Source organism: Gavia stellata, chromosome 11, assembly GCF_030936135.1.
Source record: "Gavia stellata isolate bGavSte3 chromosome 11, bGavSte3.hap2, whole genome shotgun sequence".
Classification (NCBI taxonomy): domain Eukaryota; kingdom Metazoa; phylum Chordata; class Aves; order Gaviiformes; family Gaviidae; genus Gavia; species Gavia stellata.
In genome coordinates this window covers 10,123,090-10,149,333 of record NC_082604.1, presented here as the reverse complement: position 1 = coordinate 10,149,333, position 26,244 = coordinate 10,123,090, and the positions used below count along the sequence as shown (strand labels likewise).

At 43.2% G+C, this 26,244-nt stretch overlaps 1 protein-coding gene across 3 annotated transcripts in view; it reads right to left on the bottom strand.

Moving 5' to 3' along the window:
* Positions 1 to 24,447, bottom strand: part of ACSL3 (acyl-CoA synthetase long chain family member 3) — a 58,939-nt gene extending 34,492 nt beyond the window's left edge. For 2 of the 3 annotated variants that reach the window (XM_059822647.1, XM_059822649.1), the window contains exons 1-2: positions 24,422 to 24,447; positions 1,396 to 1,499 (exon numbers count right to left, since the gene is read on the bottom strand). The gene's annotated coding sequence lies outside the window, so the exon portion shown is untranslated. Of the gene's footprint in view, positions 1 to 1,395; positions 1,500 to 9,762; positions 9,776 to 24,421 lie in introns of those variants that run through there. The other variant, XM_059822648.1, reaches the window with a different exon arrangement.
* Between the last annotated feature and the right edge of the window lie 1,797 nt (positions 24,448 to 26,244).

Genomic DNA, 26,244 nt, shown 5'->3' with positions numbered 1-26,244 from the left:
TCATCGAAGTTAGCTAAACGGATCACTAAGCATCCAATTAAAAAAAAAAATTTTTGATAACAATGTAGAAGCAAAACTTAACCCTAACTTGAGACTAGAGTGCTAACAGTAAGACTTTTTCTTTTACTGCAAGCAAAACCAATGAAGCTGAACATGACAGTACATTTTTTGTGGTGTTTTTTTTTTTAATAAAAGGTCATTTAACCTCAAAAAAACCCAGTTTTAATGACATTATAAAAGAAAAAGATTGTTTTCATTAAGAGACAATGTTTGTACATGCATTTTTCTCTATAACAATTGCTATTTTGAACCTTTAATGTATGGTATTTTGAAAACTCAAAATGAAAATACATAATTAATAATCAACTTGAAGAACTAATCTGAAAATGAAAACTTTTAGGGAAATTTTCAAGGCTATATAAAATTTGAAAGGCTTGAAAAGGAGGCACTGTTTGCGGTTTAGTATTCTACCTTTAAAAAGTACCAAACAAAAAAAAACCTCTGAAAGACTTAGTGAAATACCATACTGGAGCTTTAAAATTTAATTGAAATACAATTTGTGGTCACCTCGTTAATTTTGGAAGTATATGACTGCTTTTGACTGTAAAAAGAGGGTAAGTAAACCCAACATTTTGGGGCAGGGAATGGAAAGCAGAGGACAACATCCTGATTAGTTTTTAGTAAGTATTACTTAAGACTGTGACACTGCGAGGAAGTCCACTGCCTTTAGAATACCGGAATTTTGTTCTTGGGTAACTCCTGCTTAATCACTGACAAATAAAAATACATGACACGTGAAAATATCTTTAACGTAGTGGTTCAGTCTGCAGATTAGCTGTAAACACTCAGGTTCTAGAACATGCATCCGTTCTGGTTTCACATAATCCTGTTGGGGTTTTTGAGGAACCAGTGTTCAAACCCTGACTAGTGATGCAGGAAAGGTTGGCTGATTAAATCCTGGAGGAAAGAGCTGGTAACTTATGCAAGAGTACAACATAAAGAAAAACTGTGCAAGCGAATGTTTCTGCAGACACATAATAGGTGTTCAGTTTATATGTAAATCCGTTTCATGAAGGGGTAACCAAATGGGAAAGAGTAAGACCACAAGTAAAAGTTACAGACTTTTTTCAACAGCAAAGAGAAGCAGCAACCAGCACACTCATGAATGAGTCTGGAGAAGTAAACCAGCATTTTTCAGGACTGATCCTGCTTAATACATAATCAGTGATTTGGCCTGATATACTACTTATACTAATACTGTTACACCCTTTAGTTTTAGTAGAAAACTTTTGTTAAATGAGAAAAAAAATAATCCTTAAAGGAATGTGTTTACTAATTGACCTGCTTATAATAATTGCACTACAATAAAAGCATGAGTTAACAAGAAAAAGAAACCTTATGCAACTTCTCATCGTGGCAGGTACAGGTACAACAGCCGACACAAGATGTTCCCGTCTTGGTTTACTCAACAGGAGCTGTCACAGGCAACTGTGCAAAATCTAAAAATGGAAAATCCCCATTAAATATGGCAATTATAAAACACATCCTCCATTCTTTCACTTGTCTTTTATAACAAATAAATAAAACCTTTTGCTCATCTAATACTGCACTGTATCAGCTCGGAGAGTCTAGGCCCACTACATCTAAGCTAAAATAAAGCCAATTGTAACACACAATGTAGTCATGGTTTGTACTCAAGTCCAGTATAATCATGGTGCCTGGAAAAGCATCAGTTAAATTCAGTAGCTCATGCTACTTGCCTCCCTGACAAACTCTAACTCCCCAGCATCTTTCAGTGTAACACTGGTTCTACCATTTGGGGTGGAAAAAATGTACCTATCTTTGTATATCTATCTATGCAGAGAATACATTTCAGCCTGAGTAGTAAATATTCCTGGACACTTGATAAAAAGACTACATAAAATAGTAATAATTACATTTATTGACTTTGCTCTACTGTACAGCAAGGTTTTATTTATTGCTCTTTGCAGAAAGAAGTCTTACTTAAAAACCTGTGCCAGCAATTCACATTTAAAATATGCAGCAAATGTAAACATTTCATACCTATTACCTGTCTGCAAGCTTTATTATTTACACACGTATTAAGTTCTTATGCAGATAATCTTTTCCAGGAAACAGTTTCAGTGGATTGACTATTTGCTGCTTGAAGTAAGTACCAGGGTGCTCACTGCCCCATTTCTTGACTTCCACGATTTCACACGTACTAATTAAACAAAACCAAACTCAAACCCAGAGATTCCAAGATACTCTTGCAAAAAAACATTTCCATCAACAATTTATAGTCACAGGAAGACACATTAGATTTCTCTTATCAGCAAATATTGCTAAATGAAACTGATTTGTTAACATTCACAGAAAGAATAAAAAGGTTATTTACAGGGTTAGGCTTTATTGGACAAAATAACTGAGTATCTTCATGTATTGCCTGATATATTCTTCATAAAAACTAACAATCCCAGTACTCAATACAATGTAACAAAGCCCGTAATACAGAATTTTAACTGCATCGGAAATTAGCCTCTACTAGTTTACATCTGGACTTAAAAAGCAACATTAACAACCCTAAGGAAGCAGGTTTTTTACTACATCTGGAATTTGCTATTAGAGCTGTCGGTGAAAACATTTCTTTGTTAGCATTCAGCAAGAGAGCTTTTCTTCTACAAAAAAGATATCAAGAAAACCAAATTACTTTTATTCATTTATAAATACTCATGTACTCATCTATATAAAAGTAGAAAAGAAAACCAAAAGTACACACAAGCAACAGCCTGTGCTTCACAATGAAACTTCCTTGACTATGAAGTGAGGTAGAGCCTGAGGCAATAAACAGTGCTTAGGAAAAAGTCCTAAATGTATAGTAACCTAAGCGGAAGATCTGTTTTGCAACATAGATTTAAGACATAGCTATATTTGAAAACAGATGTTCCTTACAGCTATAGCAGAAGTGTTTTCACACATTTCTTGAAATGGAGGACAGAAATCCCAACAAGCCCTAGAGAAGGGTGGAAATGATGCTTTGGTCCCCAGGGATGAGTTGGCGCTCAGCGCATTTTCCTGAATTTGAAGCAACTGCAGAGTGAGCGCAGGGACCGACCTCAGCTCCCCAACTCACCCTCCCTGCTGCTTTCCGCAGCAAGCCTCCCAACCACCTCCCGCGTCCCCAGAGAGCCGCTGCCCCGGGACTGCTTGCAGGACCCGTGTCACTCCCCAGGGCCCAGCTCCCTCCGAGCCATCCTGGTGGTCCTCTCTCTCCCAAGCACAGTGGTTTCCATGTAAGCGCAAACGCTGTCTTTATTGCCTGCTTGCTTATTTTCCAGCCTCTCCACCCCTCCATGCCACCCTCCCCCAGGCTGGTGCCTGCATCTCGGCATGGCTTTTAGAGCAAGGGAGACTCTCCCCGCGCCTCTCAAACATCCACAAAGCCCTTCACCAGGCAGACCTGAAACCCTGTTCCAAAATGGACTGCCTCTATTGAGTCAAGTTAAGGAACAGCCGTGCAACTCTGTCCAAAAGGATATCTGCTTCCAACAGGGAGGAAAAAAAAAAAATGCTCGGTGCACCAACCCTTCAGTTACCACCACCCACTGGAAACAAACCTAGCAGCGGTACATTCCACAACAGCTCTACCTGACCATGCAGGGCTTGTTATGGTTGTTAAAAAGCCTTTGCTAAAGAAAGATCTAGGAGAACAGGATTGCATGGCTGTAACAGTCTGACCTACACTCAGCCAGAGGTTTTCACAAAACCTTTTCAAGCAGGCAGACCCAGAATTAACTTAATCCCCACATCATCTCCAGTCCTTGATTTCTCACTCCAAGTCCTGAGCAAGACATACCTATCTCTCCCTGGACTTCGCCCTCCTCGCTGCTACATGTTGTGAACTGCTATTAGCTTGCACAGAAAGAGGTATAGTGGGAGACCAAAATTAGTACTGATTACAGCTTTTCTCTCAAAAGGACACAAATACTCTGGACGTGGGGAGAATAACTACTCTCTGCATGCACGTCTAGGGTAATTTTGAACTACTTTGCCCAGATTGCCTTGGAGCCTCCAGCTGTGACCCACCTCTCCAACAACCCTGAGTGAATACTCAGGCTCTTTAAATGCTGCCAGTTGCTCTGCTGGGGATCACAAACACACACAGGCAGATTCCGGGAGCCACCTAAAGCACTCCCACAGCTGTTCACACAACTCTACCCACCCCAGGGAGGCTTCAGCATAAGCAAATCCACAACTGAAGTCCAGTCCTGATGGCACCTCAGGTGCTTCTGTGCTCAAGTCTGTTTCTGAAAAGCTCACAAGGGCACACACAGACCTTTAGGAAACTACCTGGAACCACTACCTGGAACAAACTGATCTCCCCCTGCCAGAATTACCTTTGCCCCAGTTCTTCACTTGTTTTGACAACCTGAATTGCTTTTTCACAGACTCTTAATCCTGCAGATCATTATTTACCCACAGTCATTGTTTTAAGACAGAAAACTAATTTATAGTACAAAGGCATTCAGTTTCTATTAATCTTTAATGACAACAATTTCCCCCCTTTGAGAGTTGTTGGAATTCTAGTTTTCTGCAAGTCTCACCTCCATTTCATATTACAAGTTCATATGATTGAGTTAGTTGCTTAGTGATGAGAGTTCTCAAACATCCAAACATAATACAAACCACCATGATTATCAATATTAAAAGATGACCAGCTATAAATAGTTGTTTTAACCATCCAAAATTAGGTAACCAAAGAAATCAACCAAGGAAAATCTAAGCTTTCTCCTTCTTTGGTATCTTCCGCTAACTCTTTCAACTGTTATATTTTTCCTTCTGTGATTTGTGAATTATCAGTCAAGTTGAAAAAGCACATCCCTGTAAATTCTTCACACCCATGGTTATGTCTTAAAAGCAGATAATCAATAGCTAACGTGGAACATCCACCCATATAAGCTGAATTTCTTGACATAATTTTGAGATGTGCCTCTTAAGGGTCTGATTCATTTTTTCTACTTTCCCACTAGACTGTGGTCTCCATGGGGTATGTAAATCCCATTTAAACTGGAGAAATTTTGACACTTCCTGGACCACTTCTGAAATGAAATGAGGTCCATTGTCAGAAGATATCCCTTCAGGAATTCTAAATCTAGGGATTATTTCCTTTAATAATGCTTTAACAACCTCTCTGGCCTGATTAGTGTGGCAAGGGAAAGCTTCTGGCCATCCTGGAAAAGCGTCTGCTAACACTAGTAGATACTTATATTGTTTGCATCTTGGTAACTCAGAGAAATCTATTTGCTAGTGCTCCCCAGGGGTTATTCCTCTTTTCCCATCATCTGCAGGAGGTTTTCTTTTTATTTTAGGATTATTTACACAACAATTTTGGCATCTTCTTACTATTGCACCTGCATTTGTTTGCATCCTTGGTCCTATAGCATATCTTTTAACACTGCTTATTACAGCATTTGCTCCCATGTGAGTCTCTTCAGGTAACTTTTTGAGAAGGGCTTCCATCATTTTGGCTGTGGGGATAACCTGCTGATTTAGAGTTACCCACCATCCTTTCAAATTCTTTGAACATTTAACATCGCTGCTAATCGGTCATCTTTTTCAGAATACTGAGGAGGTTTCATGTCAATTTCTCCACCGGGTATCAAGGTTCCAGTTACACATCCACACAGGGCAGCTTTCTTTGCTGTTAAATCAGCTCTTCTGTTTCCTTCAATTATTTCTCATTGTCCTTTTTGGTGGGCTTTGCAATGGATTATCACTACTTCTTTTGGTTCTAATACAGCATGTAACAATTTTAGGATTTCCTGTCCATATTTCGTACCGCTTGCCTGTGAATTCAGTAACCTCCGTTCCTTCCAAATAGCTCCATGAGCATGGACAACACCGAAAGCACATTTTGCAATGCAATGATTTCTGCTTTTTGTGCCGAGTTATTTTTAGGCAATGGTTTGGCTTCTATCTCCTTCCAGAGAGTCACCACAGTGTATCCAGCCTTTCTTTCTCCATTACGCATAAAACTGCTACCATCAGTGTAAGATTCTGAATCTACATTTTTCAATGGTACATCTTTTAAATCTGGTCTGCTAGCATAAACTGGTTCAATTGTGGCCATGCAGTCATGCTGTAAATAGTCTTGTTCCACAATGGGCAAAGTGGCCGGATTTAAGGTGGACACCACACTTAAGGTCACATCCTCTTAATCTATCAGGATAGCTTAATATTTAGCCACCCAGTTAGGGGAAATTCAGTGGTGTCCTTTATCATTCAAGATGGCCATTACTGCATGAAGGACCAATACTGTTACAGGCTGTCCCAGGGTCAATTTTCAAGCTTCCTGTATCAACAAGGCAGTTGCAGCTACAGCTCGTAGCATGCCAGCCACCCTTTGCTTACTTCATCCAATTGCTTTGAGAAGTAGGCTACGACTCTTTTCCAACTTCCAAGAACTTGGGTCATCACTCCCAAGGCCACATGCTGTCCTTCATGCACATGCAATTGAAAAGGTTTTGTCATACCTGGCAATCCCAACATTGGGGCATCCATCAGACTTTATCATTTCAAAACTTTTCTGACATTCAGGAGTCCATTCCAGTAATTCTCCTGGTCCTTTAACTGCCTCATATAAAGGTTTGGCCATCAATCCAAAGTTAGGAATCCATATTCAACAGAATCCAGCCATCCCCAAAAGTCCTCTCAACTGTTTTTTTTTTTATTTTGGTTCTGCAATTTTACAGCTTGCTTCTTTTCTTTCTATTCCCAATTCTCTTTGTCCTTTTGATATCTCAAAGCCCAGATATCGCACTTGTTCTTTTGCAACTGGAGTCTTTTTCTGGGAAACTCTCTATCTTGCTAATCCAAATAATTCAGCAAACTAACCGTGGCTTCCAAGCAACTTTCTTTAGTGTCAGCTCCTATTAATATGTCACAAACATATTATAATAGGGTTATGCTGTCATATTTTTCTTGCCGCTGTTCCAATTCTTTTGCCAATACGTTACAAAACAGGAGTGGGGTTGTTTTTAAATCCTTGAGGGAGCACAGTCCAACACAGCTACGTCTTTCTTCCCGTTGTGGGATTCTCCCATTCAAAAGCAAAATTGTCTGGCTTTGTTTGTCCACTGGGATACAAGAGAAAGCATCTTTTAAGTCCAAAACAGTAAAATAAGCATTTGTTTCACACACCAAGGCTAGCAAGGTGTAAGGATTTAGTACAGTAGGGTGTATGTCCACGGTTATTTGATTTATTGCTCTTAAATCCTGTACTAATCTACATTCTTGAGAACGAGGCTACCTTACTGGTAGAATAGGAGTGTTAAATTCAGATTGACACTCTCTAAACAGTCCCTTTTGCATGAAAGTATTTATCAAGGGTTACAATCCTTTGCGTACTTCCAATCTGTTAGGGTATTGGCTTACCCTCACCAGGCTTGTCCCTGGAATGAGTTCAGGTTTAATGGGAAATACATTCTTCGCTTTACCTGACTTCTCCGAGGCTCACACCAAAGGAATTACCGCATTCAACACTGTGTCCGAGATGTCATTTTCAGGTTCCTCCAAGGTACTATCTGTCAGTAAGCAGATTTGAGCCTTCCATGCCATCTCTCGAGGTATATGCAGCTGTACAAAATTCTCAGAGAAAGTTACTTGAGCATTCAATTTGCAAATCAAATCTTGTCCTAACAAAGGAAGGGGACACTCTGGCATGTATAGAAACTCATGAGTCAGTTTAGTATCTCCAATTGTACATTCCATAGGTTGTAAGAATGGCTGCAAAGTTTTTCTTCCCGTTGCCCCTACAACGAGCTCCGAGGTTTTACTCAAAGGTCCCTTACAACTAGTTATTACTGAATGGGTAGCCCTGCTACCAATTAAAAAAAAAAAAATCCATTGTTTCATTCTCCAGCTTTACTGGAACCAGAGGATCAGCTGGGGAAACTTTAATAGATTCCTCCAGTCCCCTTCAATCTAACTCGATTTCTGCCAATACCTCAGCCATTGTTTCCACTCCCTTTTCCTGACCCATTGGCTGATGGGAACATTGTCTTTTCCAATGTCCATCTTGCTTACAATAAGCACACTGATTAGGTCCTAATGGAATATCACACCAATTATCTCTCAGGTTTCCACGACCTCCTCCTCTGCCCCTTAATCCACTGGGAAAATTTCCCCTATCTTTTCCTCTACCTCTTCCCTGTCCATTTGTCAGGGCAGCTAACAGAGAAGTTTGCAGCTTCGTTTTCTTTTTTCTTTCTCTTCCACTTCTTCTCCATTATTATAAACTTTATATGCAATGGACATTAGTTGTGAGATTGTCATTCCATCTGCACCATCCACTTTTTGTAATTTTCTCCTACTATCAGAAGCTGATTGACCAATAAATAACATTTTAAATAATTTCATGTTACTGGGATCATCTGGGTCTAAATTTGTCCATTTTCGTGCTATTTCACACATTCCTTCATAAAAGGCAGATGGGGTCTCCTTATCTCCTTGTCTTATTTCATATGATTTGGATAAATTTTTGGGCTTTTCTACTCCATTTTGAATTCCAGATAGAATCAACTTCTGGTATTCTTTTATACTTGTTATCCCCTCATCAGTATCAGGATCCCCCCCTGGATCTTCTCTTGGGATAAATGCATCGGCATTTGGTATTCCCCCATGCTGCTGGAACAGTTCTTCTTTAGCCTTTTCTAAAACCGTTCTTCGTTCCTCATGAGTAAACATATATTCTAAAAGGGCCTGTGTATCTCCCCAATTGGGATTATGTTTTAACGTTACAGTTTTTACGGTGCTATACATCCCTCCTGGATTATTTCAGTATGATCCTACCGCTTGTTTCCAATTCAATAAGTCTGAGGTAGTAAACGGTATATGCACATATACAGGATTTCCTTCCGGCCCCACTGCCTGTCTCAAAGGAGCCTGGACACTAACTTTATGACCTCTCATCCTACCAGCTACTGGACTATCCCTTTCTTCAGAACTCTCAGATTCATTAACCTGAGAAGGCACTACCAATAACGGAACATCCTTTTCATTCTCCTCCATTCCAGTTTTTTTTTCTTACAATCTATACAAGAGTCCTCCTTTTCCTTTTTAACTAAATATATTCCATTCTGATGTTTAGAATCTACTAAACAACATTTCTTTCTGGCTTCCTAATCATTTCTTAAAGCAAAAACCAAATCTACATATGGAATCTCATCCCATTTTTCAGTTCTGCTACAAACCAACATTAATTACAAAACAGTGTTATAGTTTAAAGATCCATTTCCAGGCCATTTTGCGCCATCTTCCAAACAATATTGCAGCCACCATTATTTACAATATCTTTAATCTATTCTTAGTCATAGGATCCCCTCCAAATTTATTCCAGGATTTCAGGATGCATCCCAAAGGGGAACAAGTGGGTGTTTCCTGAGAAGCGGTTAAACCCATTCCGGTACCAAAAATCAAACCAGTGTTTCTCACACTAATTTTTAGTATTGCATACGCTCAATAAACCAGACAATTCCAGACAAACCAGACCAGAGTGTGGAAACAAAATAACTATCCCTAATGCGCTATTCAAAAGCGCCTTATATAGGGCAAAATATTCCTCATTGCGGAACTTTTCTGATGCAACTTACACAGGTAAATATTTCACAGGAGTTTACTGCTTATCAAGAGATCTCCCCCCCTTTTTATTCTGGTATTTGCAAATACCTCTTTTCAATAGCATTGCACCATTCTGTCGCTTACCACCCAACTGCAGGAGAGGAACAGACAGAGTCCCCAAACAACAGGTCGCTGAGCACTGGAGCCCAATCGAGCCACTTGTCCCCGTCGGGTACAGCAAGATGATCTGGGCAAGGCTGTCAGCGCAGTCCCATCTGGGTTGCCAAAAACAGTTGTCCCAAAAACTTGGGTTCGTTACGCAGTGCGCATCGCCTAATTTACACAAAGAGTCAAGGTATTTTCCTTTATTACATAAATGCGCAGATACGGGTGCATGGTACAAGCCAGCACACCATTGGTACAAGTTAACAGGTATTTATACACACAATTTAATTAGTTTATACTTCCTACCTAGCATGCAAGTAGTCACGCCTGCTCAATAGGTATTTTTATTATTTCATTTCCTTAATCTTTGAGTCAGTGGGCTTCTTGAGTGGGTGGTCTTTGAGTCGGTGGCCGTGATCTCCCCCTGCCAGAATTACCTTTGCCCCAGTTCTTCACTTGTTTTGACAACCTGAATTGCTTTTTCACAGACTCTTAATCCTGCAGATCATTATTTACCCACAGTCATTGTTTTAAGACAGAAAATTTATTTTCTGTACTAATTTATAGTACAAAGGCATTCAGTTTCTATTAATCTTTAATGACAACAAAACCAGTTTCCAAGGTAAGCTTTTAACAGACCACTGGGGCAGCCAAGGTTGCTCATGAAGTGCGCAGCCTGAGGGTATGGTTTTAGTTTGGCTCAAGCAGATTTAACGCTGGGCTGCTAATAAAAACAGACTGTTCATCTCCAAAACGTAATCCATCTCTTTCCCTCCATTGTACCAACACATGAGTGCCTGCGTGGGCTAGAGTCAGATTAGCGCGCTGATCCAGTTTAAACCCTCTCCTTCTTAGGGCAGAAGGGTGGATTTTCCTTTGTATCAACTTTGGTACTTACTTGAGCCTAGGCTGAGTCATTGCAGGCACCTAAATCAACAGAAAATTAGCACTACAAAAGAAGTTATTCTTGTGCTATCTCAAACTGGGTAACTGTGAACAGGCATTAATGCCACCACAAAGAGGGAACACACAGCTGGAGGAGGAGAGGGAAGGAGCCTGGCAGTCATCCTGTAAATCAAACCCAGCTGCAGGAGAACCAAGATCAGAATAGACTGATACGCAAAACGCCTTGTGACTTGGTCGTCACCAGCACGCTGTGGGATCAGGAAGAGCTGTGGTCTAGAGGATTAACCTTCTGCTCTCAGTACTAATGATCTCGCTGCTTACTTTTTTTGGAGCTCACCCTTGGTGGTTTCAAGTGCTACAGCCTAAATACCTCTAAACTTTGGATGTAGGCTATTAAACATTCTTATAAATACAAAGGGTTTTAATTTGTGTCCTTCATATCTCGATGTTACATTTGTAAAATGATACTCCTGTTTCCTTAGGGTGCAGCCAGAAGGCATGTTCTTAGGATAAATATATTATTATGTACTTGTTAGACACCAAGATACTTGTTAGACACCAAGATACTGTAACGGTAGGAATTACATGAACTGAAGAACTCCTCTACCCTAAGGAAAGACTTCCTACTATATTAACTAAATCTTGAGACAAAGTGTCATGGTTTAAGCCCAGCCGGACTAATCACCACACAGCCGCTCACTCACTCCCCTTCCTCAGCTGGACAGGAGAGAGAAAAATATGAGGAAAAGGCTCGTAGGTCGAGATAAGGACATAGGGAGATCACTCACCAATTACCATCATGGGCAAAACAGACTTGACTTGGGGAAATTAGTTTAATTTATTACCAATCAAAATCAGAGTAGGATAATGAGAAATAAAACCAAATCTTAAAAACACCTTCCCCCCACCCCTCCGTTCTTCCCGGGCTCAACTTCACTCCCAATTTTCTCCACCTCCTCCTCCTCCCTGAGCAGTGCAGGGGGATGGGGAATGGGGGTTGTGGTCAGTTCATCACAGGTTGTCTCTGCCGCTCCTTCCTCCTCATGCTCTTCCCCTGCTGCAGCGTGGGGTCCCTCCCACGGGAGATAGTTCTCCGTGAACTTCTCCAACATAGGCCCTTCCCACGGGCTGCAGTTCTTCATGAACTGCTCCAGCATGGGTCCCTTCCACAGGGTGCAGTCCTTCAGCAACAGACTGCTCCAGCGTGGGTCTCCCATGGGGTCACAAGTCCTGCCAGCAAACCTGCTCCAGCGTGGGCTCCTCTCTCCACAGGTCTACAGGTCCTGCCAGGAGCCTGCTCCAGCGTGGGCTTCCCACCGGATCACAGCCTCCTTTGGGCATCCACCTGCTCCAGCGTGGGGTCCTCCACAGGCTGCAGGTGGATATCTGCTCCACCGTGGACCTCCATGGGCTGCAGGGGCACAGCCTGCCTCACCATGGTCTTCACCACGGGCTGCCGGGGAATCTCTGCTCCGGCGCCTGGAGCACCTCCTCCCCTCCTTCTCTGACCTTGGTGTCTGCAGAGTTGTTTCTCTCACATATTCTCACTCCTCTCTTCTCCGGCTGCTGTTTTCCAGTTTTTCCCCCCCCTTCTTAAATATGTTATCACAGAGGCCCTACCACTGTTGCTGATGAGCTCGGCCTTAGCCAGTGGCAGATCCGTCTTGGAGCCAGCTGGCATTGGCTCTATCAGACACAGGGGAAGTTTCTAGCAGCTTCTCACAGAAGCCACCCCTGTAGCCCCCCTGCTACCAAAACGCTGCCACACAAACCCAATACAGTACTTTTATTACCTAGAAAAGCTTGCAAAACATTAACATTTTCGTTTCCTCTTAGCAGGCCCATTTACAACATGGGGGGCGGATTGGAAATCACACCTAGTGGTGGCGGACAACAGGGACACAAATTAAATGGATCCTTGGTATATTCAGTTATTTCCGAAATAAACGTCCATTTGCCATCAACTTCCATGTACTTCCACGCCCCACTTGTATGAAGTATCACTGCACATTGCAGGAGAGTGAGAGGCTCAGGTTCGTCAATCTATCCTCTGCTTTCTAATGAAACAAAGACAGTAATATTTATAAGGACCTGAAAGCTAAGTGACAATCACAAAGTAGACAAACAGCTTTATTTTTCCCAAAAAACTATGGGGCTTTCAATGCACAGTCTGACTGCATGGGCTACAAACTGAAGTTTAAACCTTTGTTACAGGTGAAGAGTAAAACTAAATCAAAATGGGTTCAGCACTAATTCAGGAGCAACACTTAAATAGGCACTCCTAAAGCTACTGTTATCTACAACGCAAATACCCTTCCAAGATACTAAAATCAGCTGAAAATGCAAACCCTATTACAGTTCTTCATCTTAGAAATTTTCCTATTCAAAACATTTTAAAACTTAACTTTCCTTAAATAAGTTAATTTTTTAACTTATACAAGACAGATTAAATATTTAAGGGATTGATGAATACATCTTTATTAATAAGAGTAATAAAACACAGCTCTAAGGTATCACTTGTCAGCAAACCTGAAAGCACTTCCCAAGAAGTTAACATCACCATTACTACTAATACTGAGAAGAAAACTGTGCGATAAAAACATCTATTCAAAGTCATTCAACAAAGTAATGGCTATGCCAGGAACACAATCCAGTGCTGCTACATCTTTTTCTCCTTTTCTTCCCACTACATAATACTGCTTCATGGCAAACAAGTGTCTTACTCGTTTGACGCACTTTAATTTATCAGATAGTCAATATATTGCTTCCATTCCTTCTCATAAGCAGTTATTAGAGCAATTAAGAGATGTATTTAATGCCAAACTAAACTAAATGTTTTCACGTTTGTGTCAGAGAAGCAGAGAAATTAATGGATAAAGTCCCTTACTACTGGAGAAGACCTCAGAGTAACTTCGGTATCTGCAAATTAACTGTCAAAGAGAGATAAACCCACCAATTTCCCAAATATACTGTTAGATTTTTAAACCACAAATACAAAATAAACATGGAAGAGCACTTAAATAAGAACACCAAAACCTCTACACACAGAGTATGAAAAAAGTCTGCATAAAAATAAACCAGAAGCTTCATCATTACCCCCAACCTTTGGCGACTGGAGAAGTGGAGTAACAGCCCAGTTATCACTCCCAGTTTATCACTGTCCAAATTCCTACAATCATTTTCCAACTTTAGCACAATCTTCCTAAGTACTTCCACTGGGAGGCAGACTCTGCTTTCCATTTGAATGGAACGACCAGAATGGTTTGATATGCCATTTTCTACTACAAAATACAGCCTTAGATCAGTTCTCTATTTTCTGGGAAATCTGAAATGCTAAAGAGTGAACAGGTCTGGTTTGTTTGTTTCCCAAAAACCAGAACAGAAATAGATGTTCTGTTGCCATATATTCAATCTGGTTGTGTGCTGTATTCTAGTCACGTATTCGTCGGATCAGAACAAAAATCTAATATAACGATACCAGAGATTTTTAACAGTAAAGGTACTTCTGTTTTTTTTCCTCTAGCAGAGACTATACATGCATTAAAATGTTCTCATTTACTTTTAGATGAATTAGAGTTCATGTAGTGTGACACTAAAAATTATTACCCATTATCCTGTATTAGTTTTTTTTTAAAATACCAGATGGCCAGTTCCAAAATCTGGTAAGCCCATATATTTATATCGTCTTTGCCTTCTTCTGTAACATTTCTTCTTTATTTGATGGGCTTTTGTTCGGGATAACCTTAAGCCAGAACCTCTTTAAAGAGCAAGCAGCAGATGAATACACTCAAGCAACAAAGCAAATCTGAGAGAATAAAATGATGATATAAGCTTCAGAAGAAAAAGTAAAGGATTTATTCCAAGTCTTTAGAGAAGTTCCTCACAAGAAAAACATCAGCCAGATGAACGATACTTTCAAGAGGAATTTTATAATACATTTCAAAGGAATAAGGTCATCCACAGCATGATCAAAGCTATCAGAGTGATAAAGTGGGATGTTTCACCACTTAATTTGAAAGGCTGAGCTGTTAACATTTTCAATACACTTCCTCTTTTGAAAGGTAAATACTTTTTCAGGTTCCAATTGCTTGTTGGTGTGTTTGGTTTTGGTTTTAACATCATCATTGTGTCCAGTCATCTACAGGTATTTACTACCAAAAAAAATTTGATGAAGAAGTTCCCATAGGAACATCTGCTTTTCTCCCCCCCGACTTTCCACTGTGGTGACTGCATCTCCGGAACAGGAGCAAACTCTCAGCTCTGGCCAGCGATGGAAGTCACAAGTCCCTCAGAAGGGACCACTGCTCCCAAGCCCACGTGCATGCTTCAGACTGTGTTTTGTAACATTCACTCTCCATATAATGAAGAGATCCCCCCCCAGCCACACAGCAGAAAAGCAACAGGAACGCAATTTATAAAAATCACAGACAGACCCAGGGATCACAGAATCGCTAAGGTTGGAAAAGACCTGTAAGAACATCAAGTCCAACCATCAACAAAAAAAAACCACCACCATGCCCATTAAGCCATGTCCCACAATGCCACATCCACACGCTCCTTGAACACCTCCAGGGATGGTGACTCCACCACCTCCCTGGGCAGCCTGTTCCAGTGCTTCACCACTGTCTCCGTAAAGAAATTTTTCCTAATACCCAGCCTGAACCTCCCCTGGCACAGCTTGAGGCCATTTCCTCTTGTCCTGTCGCTCATCACTTGGGAGAAGAGACCAACACCCACCTCTCTGCAACCCCCTTTCAGGTAATTGTAGAGAGCGATGAGGTCTCCCCTCAGCCTCCTCTTCTCCAGACGGAACAACCCCAGTTCCCTCAGCCGCTCCTCATAAGACTTGTGCTCCAGGAAGCGTTGCCTTGCACAAGACTCACTGGGTGTTTCATACCTCATGAAGTGAACCACTCCGCAAGGACTAAGCAAGACATATCAAAAGCAGTACTTCACTCCAGCAACTATATAAATGCAGAAAATAACTTGTGGAGCTTTTCCTGAGCACAAATAGAAAGGGAGAAATGAAATTCGCTCATTCAAAGTTCTGTGAAGATGCAATTTTCAAGTACGCTTTTAGTAATCTTACCTCTGCCACAAGTTTTAAATCTATTCTCAAAAACATAGGCTTCTGTTTCTTAGACTGCTTCCATTAGTATCTGTGAAATCCCACCTTCTAAACACACAGGTTTACAGATGATTACCCTTGACTCCTAAGCTGTTTTAACAGAAATACTTTGTTTAAGACTAGTTATATTTGAACATATATCCCAACTGTACTGCAATGCATAGAAACTGCCTTTCTCCTAGTATTTTCCAGAACCTAACGCTAAAAAACTACTTGGCTTATTTAAATCCAGATTTCAAAAAGGATCAAACTAAACCAAACTGATTTATAAGACACTAGGAATGCTGCACATACAGTCAATCAGTAGAAATAGGACTTAAACAAATGTTTCCTATGAATCCAAGCATGACATTATAAACACCAAGTTGCCAAAAGGAACGTCACCTGGAAGCCACTTACTTAGGAACTTCTCCGCCTTTGTCACAGATGCGCAGTCCTGTTCTCTGCAACATCAAAGCTGGCCAAAACGGTTCCTGAACTAAGCACTTCATGAAGTCCAGGGAAGGCTACCGCAGAAGCAGGTTTCAGCTGTTACTGCTTCAACCTCAACCACCACATATTTATGGGCAGACAGCACTCTTTCTTTGCACTCAACTCAAAAAGTGGGGGGCGACCCACAGGGAGTCACACAAAAGCTTAAGTTACAGAAAGACTAGCAGGCTGGTTTACTGCAAACTACTTTAAGGTTTTTATTTCTCTTGGCTGCTCTGAAATTCTAGGGACAGTGGGGAACACAGTATTACAAAATAAAGAAATAACAAAGGAAAAAGAAAATATTTCAAATTCAGTGTTTTCCTAAAGAGCTGCTTTATCTAGGTTTTATATCTATACTGCTGGGGAAAATTACTCCTTTGTTCAAAATCCAGTAGTAGAACTTATTTAAGTATGGCATAAGGATGCCTACCCTGCTCATTTGAGTTATCCTATTTTTCTAACCTTAGAAGTAACAAAGTATCAAGACAACTTCTCTCCTCCATCACAGTGGAAGGAATACCCTTTTTCTATTATTCTCTCTCTTTTTTGTAAGCAAAGCAAGGCAGAATCAGTTACAAAGATGCCCAACAATTGCACAACATGAAACAAACGCAAAACAAGAACTCATTAAATTAGAGGCCATTTTATTCTATGCAAAGAAGCATTGAAGAAGCATAATCCTCAGCTCTGAGTCGTTATGTGTCAGCCTTAAAAATAAAAGTTACAAACACAGGTGTTGAAAATCAGAGGACAACATCCAGTGCCCACAGATATGGACTGGAGGGGATGAAGATGAGGAGGTAACCAAGGCCTCACAGGAGACAATTCAAGCCAGTAGTTCAGAATCTCTATACAAATACTATGTAGGTAGGTGGAGTGTTTGGCAGAAGGGAATCTTGTTTTTCTATTCAGGGAAAACAAACACACCCTTAGACTCTGCTTATGTAAACATAACCAAATTATTGAAGTACCTGGCTGGGTAGAGCCTTCACTGCTAAGTTTTTAAAACAAGAACATTGACCCTTTCTTAAAAAGGAAGGTGCCACAGTACCAACAGCATTTGCGGGAAATTGATGAATATTCTCAAGCAAAATTATTTTGCCTTTGTTATACAGATGGTCAGATTAGATTAATACAAGTTGACAAGCTGGAAGTCCAGAATAAACTGTTAAATATTTCTAGAAGAAGAATAAAAATGAAATATTTAATCTGTTTCATGAGCCACTAACATTTCAAAAACCAAAAGAATTAAGGCTCGCATTTAAAAAAAATCCCCAAAAGAATCATGAAAGATTAAGCTAATGATGTAATTAAAAGATAAACAATTTCAACCACTGTACTCTTAGACTCTAATATCTTAGATGTATAGACATCTACAGATGCATAGACAAAAAAGTCAGGCTGGCAGATCTCTCCATTCTTTCACACCCTGGACCTGGCCACAACTGCGTATATGAATGCATAACACAGGATGTGTACAGAATATTTTTTTAAAATAAAACTTATTTTATTGGTAAATGACAGATTTTTGAAAAAAAAAAAGTTGTCACAAGTTTCTTTACGACTGTCTATTTTAGTTACTGTTCCCGATCAAAAACCCTCACACCACCTTCTAACACCCACTAACAGCCTTGACTTTGTCACTAGGACACTCACACACTAGCTCACAGCCCTGCTACGCTTGATTGGGAAGTGGATTTATACCTTGTTCTTCAAAGTATTGGATGTTATCAGGTTAAGCTATTTGTCCAGACTGTAAAAGAACCAGACAAAAATCTCCATAAGCATCTTCTCCCCAACCCCCCCCTCAAGGAGGGGAAGAAAAAAAAAAATCTACAGTTATCAGCACCACAGAACTGGAAAATATTTTCTAGGCGTCTCAAAGCTGTCCATTAGGAAAATCATTTCTCTATTCAAAGCTTCTTTAGAACAATACAGTGCAGCAATACTTCATCAGAACAATTAAACTGCAGCTATAACTGACTGACAAGTATTGTGGACTTACTGCTGCAGAATAGACTGAACCCACATTTTGCCACATAAATCAGGCTCCCTGCCTGAGCATTACTGGGACCACTGTCTCCCTCCTATGCCTGTTGCCTTACCTCCCTCCTCTTCAGCACACACCAAACACATAAATCCTTACAAAATCTGCAGACAAAAAAAAAGCAGATGCATCTCTCTACATAACCACTTAAACCCTCCCGCAAAGCCGTCACCTCCTGCTTCTCCCATTCCCTTCTGCCTTTCTCCATACCCACATACTTAAAACACAGACTACAGACATCCTCTTTACTAAACACAAATTACATGCACATCTAACTTTTAAAAACTAGCCATAGATGCTCCACTTTCCACGTTTTTCATGGATTCTCACAGAATGAGACCATAAACTTTGAGTTTAATAATGATTCGGTGAAACAACCACAGACCTTGCTCCACTGTTTCACAGACTATATTCTGATACTGTCTTAAAACTTTGGTTGGTAGAAATCACACTGCATGGCCGATCCAATAACCCTTATGTCATCATGCACACTGATGTATGATACTGCACTAATTGCTCTGAAGTCTTCTGGTCAAGAAGCAAAGAATCCAGGCAAAAAAAACCCTTCCTGTGGATGGTCGAGGCTTCTCGCCTGTCTCAGCAGTCAACCTGAACAAAATGAGGCATGTTCCATACCCTGTTCTGGACAGCAGTAAGGGAAAGGGAGAAAAGTCTTTCCTCTAAAGATGCAGAAAAACAGTTTTTATACAGTTTTCCGTTGACAGTATCCTTATGAGTTTATCACAAGAGGAGAGAATGTTCTACACGGACAGTAACGTAACACAGCAAATAGATGGGGAACTGGATCTGGTGGTGCAGTACTACTGCTATTCTGCTGCTTAATCTTCAGATAATAAAGATTAGAAGTGACTTGCTATTTTCCCTTTCCGGGTCTCACAGTGGTTTCATCTAGTAGATATCAGCATTCAGGGTATGGATGATATTTACACAGTACCTAAAAAACCAAAGCACTAGGTTTCCAGTTTTTAAGTGAAATGGGAAAAGGCTTGCAGTTTTGTTATTGTGGTTTTCCACTATCAACAGTGAAGAACTGTAAGTAACTTTCGATAATGGTATCTTCCCTGCTTTTCAGGAAACTCATAAAACTTGAGAAGCCAGCTTGTCCCATTTCAGATATTGTAATTAACTAGCACACCTTCGTAATTAACAAGGCTCCTGAACACTGCAGGAAACATGACTTCCCAATACAAATGTGTTGACAAGCTGCCACCACTGCCACCTCCTCCTCCTACAGGATTACAGACACTAAGTCAGCACCTTGACTTCCCGTGAGCTGCAGGCTCACTTAAGGAATGAGAGGACACATGTGTGAGTAATTTCTTCCCAAAGATCAGTAAAGACTGATGCAAGTTTTGAAATGGGCTGATTCTAAAACTGTTTTGAATTTTGAACAACTTTTCTCTAATTGATTTAGAAGGTAATACAGAAAGAGATTTGAGTTTCCTTTAGAGAGCTGTACTTTTTTTCTACCCTATACTCCTGGATTTAGTAATAGTCATTCAGGAGGTGCGATTAGGACATGGCCTTGTCCAGGTCATCTCCTTCAACGTCCTCCAAATCAATAGATCCCAAACTGTACCTTGAAGCAGAGTACTGGAACCTTTGAGAGCCCTTCAGGCCTTACTACATGGCAAACCCTCATGTAGATCAGGATCTCAGGGTGAAGAGGAGTTCTTCCAACTCTAACTGCATAATTAAACAAATAAAGCCCTGCCATTTGAGAGCTGCTTGAGATGGGCTTGAGTGCTTGCTATATTCCTCCAAGTATGGTGAGTAAACCTGCACTGCCGGTCCACATGCAGTCCTAAATAAGCGGGCTCAGAAACTTCCACTGCAACCGCTCCGTGGGCAGAAACTAAATAGAGCCAGAGGATAATTCAGGCAGCAAAGGACCTCAAGGGGCCTCTGGTCCAGCCTCCAGTTCAAAGCAGGGTCACCCATGAGATCACACCTGCTTTCTCAGGGCTTCATCCAGTTGGATCTTGAAAACCTTCACAGAAGGAGACTGCACAACCTCTCTGGGCAACAAGTCCCATTGCTCGACTGGTCTCACAGTAAAAAATGCCTTAATGTGCACAGACATCTCTGACTTCAATTCATGCCTGCTGTCTTTGTCCTCCGACCATGCACCACTGTGAAGAACCTGGCTCCACTTTCTTGAAAACCTCCCCACAGGTGCCAGAAGGGCCCCCCAAGCCTTTTCTTCTCCAGGCTCAACAACAGGCACAGCTCCCTCTGCCTCTCCTCACAAGGCAAAAGCTCACACCTCAAGACAATCTTGGTAGCTCTCCACTGAATTCAGTTTACCAACATTTCCCTTGTCCTGGGGAGCAGTACAACTGGATGCTGTATTCTGGTTGTGGTCTAACGAGTGCCAAGTGGCAGGGGATAATCGCTTCACTTGACCTACTGGCTGTGCTCCTATTAATACAGGGCACAAGGCTGCCTCGTGCTCGGCTTGCAGTCCGCCACGTCCCCCGGGGCCTTCTCAGCAGAGCTGCTCCCCAGCCAGGCTGGGCTGGTGCAAGGGTTTACTCCTGCCAGGAAACAGACCCAGGAAGCCCCCACCCTTATATAGCTGTTTAAATGGTAAATTAGTAATCAGCAGCAGATGAAATAGATAGAAATTGAAGCCAAGTCTTCTTAGTGTTAATACACCTTACTTAGTAGTACTAAGTCGCATCTTAAGGCCATATTCAGATGGCCTAAATTCCACATAAATCCTTCTGCCTCCTATTTCTTATTAGCTGGCTTTCAGGCAGCTCCCCATTCAGCATCTTACGTAAATTCTCTGAATTGCTCTCCAAAACCATCTAGATTTCTCCATTGACTGAGAAAAGGGGCTTGAGTGGAATTCAGGCCACCTGAACTTAGTCTTTAAGGTCTGGTAATGTTCCAACGTCAGACTGCACTATTCCTTTGGTTTTGTCACCGTGGCAGTTAAGTAGCAGCTTGTTTGTCAGGACAGGTTTTAGTTTAGCTACTGTTCCACTGGAACATATATTTTTAAATAAAATGTAGATTTCTAAACAATTCAGGATTCAGTTCTTCCTGCTACCTTCTGGAAATTTACTCCATAGCTGGATCTCCTTGAACAAGGATGCTTTATCCACAGTTCCCTCGCATTTTGTCCTGAGCCATGTGTGCTGCTTTGTTCCAGACGTCTTGATGATCCACTGACAAAAATTTGGTCTTTAGTATGATTGTGGCTCAAACCATTCACTGGCCTACAGAAAGGAGGAATAAAAGCCCTACACCAGCACTAAATGTGGGCTGGGGGAATCAATGGCTTAAATGCTCACCAGTTAAGCAAGAGCACACCACACTAAGTCAAGCATGCAGACATTTCCCCTAGTTCTTCAAAGACTATCACTTTTCCAATAAATTTTCCATTCAGATTTTCTTAGGCTTCAGGCTGAACCAGACCTCTTTATTTGAGAAATTATTTCTCATAGGCATTATGGTTTTATAACAGTGTCATAAATTGGGAAGTTACACATACCAGCATACTCAGCCCAACACGCTCTACTCAGTGGTCTTACATAATCAGAATCCTCCAAGCAAGAGAAATGGAGCGGGGAAGAGGGGAACTACCCACCAACACTTCTGAAAAGAGGAACCAGATTCAACACACGACAGTCCTGACACCTCACTTCAGGACATTAACACTGCTTTTGTCAAAGCCCCAGAGCACTCCGGATGCACAGGTATGTATGGACAGCCTACCCTTGTCCACAGCTGTAAGCTAGATCTCTCTCAAAATGTCACAGTACACCAACAGATACACAACTCTGAAATATACAGAATAATATTGAGGCTGAGGTTTATTATTTTCACAATTAGTTTGAGTGGAATGGGACGCTTGGAGATGGCACAACTTTCAGAACCAAGTGACAGCTTATTGAGGATCAAACAGGCTGTTTTAGGATAAATTCAGTAGGTTTGCTTCTCTACAAGTGATTCTGCTTCCATTAGCAAGAAGCTTGCTTTCCTGACCAGCCAATAGGGACTGGATACATACCACAGACTGAACGTGTTATGTGTTTCAGAAGTCTTGACCACATAGATCAGCAGATCCATCAGATTCACTCAAGTCTGTCAGTCAGTCATCAAAACTGAACATATAAAGCATGAAATTTGGACCTACCTCGTGCTTCTAGAGACTAGCAAGAACAACCATGCTGAACAACTACAAAGAAAATTAAGTCTTTCAGTCACAATGTTTAGCTTCAACCATTCCTGAAGCATAAACCCACAGGACAATGAGGAACTACCAGCCTTAACAATGTCCTTCCTTTATTTTTCAAAGCACATAGGACAGGCAAATACAATAAATGTGCTTGCTCTCTCAGTGGTGCAGATGGTTAAGAGTTTGAAGTCTTACGAGTGCACCCAGATGATTATCTTTCTCTTAGGACATAATTAAGACCTGATAACGCATCTACCATTTCTGACTTTTACTTTTTACCTCCGGGGGGGGGAAAAAAAAATTCCTATGTCACAGTGAATTTTTGCACAACAAGATGCTAAGCCCACTCTGGAGAAAGACTGTTTCTACAGCAGAACGTAATCAGACAAAAATCCCATTAAGTCTTTTTGGTTTCATTTTGTGCCTTTTTTTCTTTTTACATGATGCTTAGAACAACATAATAAAAAAACTTCCTGTCAACTCAAATATTCCTTAAGACTTCTAGAATATTCTAAAAGATTTTGAGTAAAAATGAGTGCCCTTACCCTTATCAGACTTCTTTTAAAAGAAGTACTCAAAAGCATTTACCATTGGTTTTGCTCTTTTTCACAAATTCTGTATTGATAACAACAATTCTAAAGTTAGAGAGCGAGGCTATTTAAAACACAAGAATTTCACTTTTGGTGTTATCAAATCCATTTCATAGGCCAAAAAAAGCCATGTTCTAGAATCTGGTACTTCCAACCAAAATGCGGTACTTCTCATTTGAAAAAAATTATATACCAGTTGTTGTACATAATTATTGGATGTTTTGTGGGAGTTATTTCTTCAGCAAGTTAAAAAAAAAATCTAGCAGCGCTCATAAGCTACCTTACAACTATTTTTGTTCAAGTCACTGTTTTCATTTTTCTGAAAGTTACTATCTGCTTATTTCCCAGAGATTTTGTATGGGTCTCACAAACTGAGCCTCATGCTGTTTATGGAATGACCCGAAATAACTTTTTAACACTTGTTCCTCTCCCATACGCTTCGAGGGAAGAATGCTCCTCTGCTGTCTTTCCCGAGCAAGTCCACGAAGGGGAAGTACCTCAGCACTAAACCTCGCATCAAACCCCCAGAAATCAGAATGGAAGCCGTAAAATACGACTGGAAATTCTGATTCGTACCTCCTTCAACCGCCCTGGTTTCACATTACGTGCACTTACAGACCACAAGCTGCACGGCGAGACTGAAGACTACGCGCAAACGCACGCCGGGTACCCAACGGCAGGATCTGGGATACTCCAACGAAGCGGCTGGGACACGGCCTCCCCCCACCCTGCACTGCGGGCGGGTACCTGCCGGGCGGGCCGCGGCCGCGGCGGGCAGCCCTCTGCCCCCAGCCCCGGCCGGCTCGGTGACTCAGGGCGCGCCTTCCCCACCTCCTCGTACGTAGGAGCCGAAACACAAAGAAAAGCAGAAGGAAAAAGCGTAATTAGCCGGCAAGCCGCTCCCGTCAGCCCCGGCGCCCTGCGAGGGCGGTAATCGCCTCACAGCGGCAGGGAGGCCGACCGGCCGCCGCAGGGGCACCCGGCGGTGCGCAGCCGGGCCGCCCCTCACCGCAAGCCGGCCGACGGCGCCTCGCCCTGTCCCCCCTCCCCACCCCGGCTTCAGCACCACCGCGGCCCGGATGGCCGCCGCGCCCGCACTCGACGCCGCGGAGGCGGCGGGAGGCCGCCCCGCCCCGGCCTGCGGCCCCGGGAGGCCCGGCGGGGCGCCACCCGCCCGTGCCGGCGGCCCCGCACTACAGCGGCGCCGGGCGCGCTCCCCGCGGCGCAGGGCCACGCAGCCACCCCCGCGCCGGCCTCCCCGCGCCCCGCAGCCCCGCACTCACCGGGCCCCGGCCCAGAGGACGCTGCGGGCCGCCCCCACCCGCCCCGGCGCAGCCGCTCCAGCCGCCGCGGCCCGAGTGCGCGCGCCCGGCCGCGCCGCGCCACTGGCTGGGCTCAGCCGCGGCTCGGCAGCCCGCCGCCGCTGGGCGCCCTCATTCCGTATGCGGCACGGCGCCTCCTGGTTGGCCGGAGCGGGGTGGCGCGCGGGGCCGGGCTCCCGAGGAATAGTCGGGGGGGCCTGAGCCGGAGCGGGGTTACTACAGGTCACCCGCGGCGGTGGGCGGGGCGAGGGTGCGGCGCCGACCGTTGGGGAGGCGGGGAGGGGCGGGGAGGGGCGGGGAGGGGCCCGCCCCCCGTGCCGGGCCGCGCCATCGGCGGCACCCTACCGCGCTTCGGCCTCACCGCGCCTGCGCGGTCGCACTGCCGTTCTCCCGCCGCCCTGAGGCGAGGGGCAGTCGCTGCCGCCGCCGCCACCCGCCCCGCGGGGCGACCTGCGGCGCTGGGCACGGCGAGCCCTGGTCGGGGGCTGCCGGGATCACCGCAATTAGAAATTACCCGGCCTCCTCCTGCCTGAATCTGGCGTCTTTCATCTCTGTTAAAACGCCTGTTAATTACCTCCAGGCCGACGCTGATTTCCTTACTTGGAGAGGAGCTCCCACAGCGGCGGGTAGCGGCAGGAGTCGCCGGGTACTGCAAGCAGCTGATTTCGCCTTGGTGCCGGAGAACGCACCGCGACCTGGTGTTGGCTGCGGCCCTGAGGCACGTTAATACATACCTCTTTGACCCGCCTCCTGGTTAACTTGGGTGAAGTGTTGAGCCTCTGGAGCTCCTCTGAGGAGTCAGCCAGCACGGCGGCGGCAGCCCGGGGCTGCACCCACGGCCGAGGCAGGTTGGACCCGCCATGGCGGGCCGCGCCGGGGGACAGGGCCGCCGCCAGGCACCGCGGCAGAGAGCCGGCCCCTGCGCTCTGGGGAGAGCTCTCCGCCTGCCCGGCTGCTTGGGTCGTTGCTTTAAAATGCTGCAAGAACTTCACGGTTTGCGGCTGCCCTTAAGATTTTACTGAGTTTGAGGTTTTAAATGAAGGTGTCATTAGTGGCAGCTGCTGCAGAGGTTTGCGACGTGGATCTCTGCTGCAGGAACTGAACAAAGGCCGCTCGTTTCACGGCGACGGTCATCAAAGCTGGCCTCACTTGGAGCAAGTTTTGGTTAGCGCTGCTCGAGGCTAGGTTCCTGTTTAAGAATTACTGAGGACCTCCTTTATCAATACTGACTCATCCAGATCCTGCAAGTGTTCCTTCAGAATTAAAGGTTTCAATTTAACCGGCCTAATACAATACTGAAAGACAAAATAAATGAGCACCTGCCAAAGATAAGCAAAATAAAAACAACAAATGGGAAGAAGGTTTCCAAGCCCAGAAGAAAGATTTAATTACAGGGGGTTGTGTCTGCAGTGGTGGCAGCCACCATTGCCGCAAGGATTAGGTTTGTTTTCCTCCATTCGTGCAGGTCAAGCGCTCCTCTCACACTGCCCTCAGGGCCGAACAACCCAGCGATCTGAACTGCATGGCACAAGGAAGGGAAGAGTAGGACTGACATGCTAAGGGCAGTAGTCTGAACACAACCTTACCTACAGATTGTCAGGCAGTGAGTTACTTCGTACCATTAATAAGCTATGCAGCCGACCACCGCACGTGGCGTACATCCCACAAATAGTCCTTCCTCCTTTCCCCTCACAGATACCACGTTTCGGAGGAAGAAGCACTGGTAGCGTCTATGGTCATCTGCAGAGTCCTCGAGTGGTAGGGAATATACTGACTTGCACTAA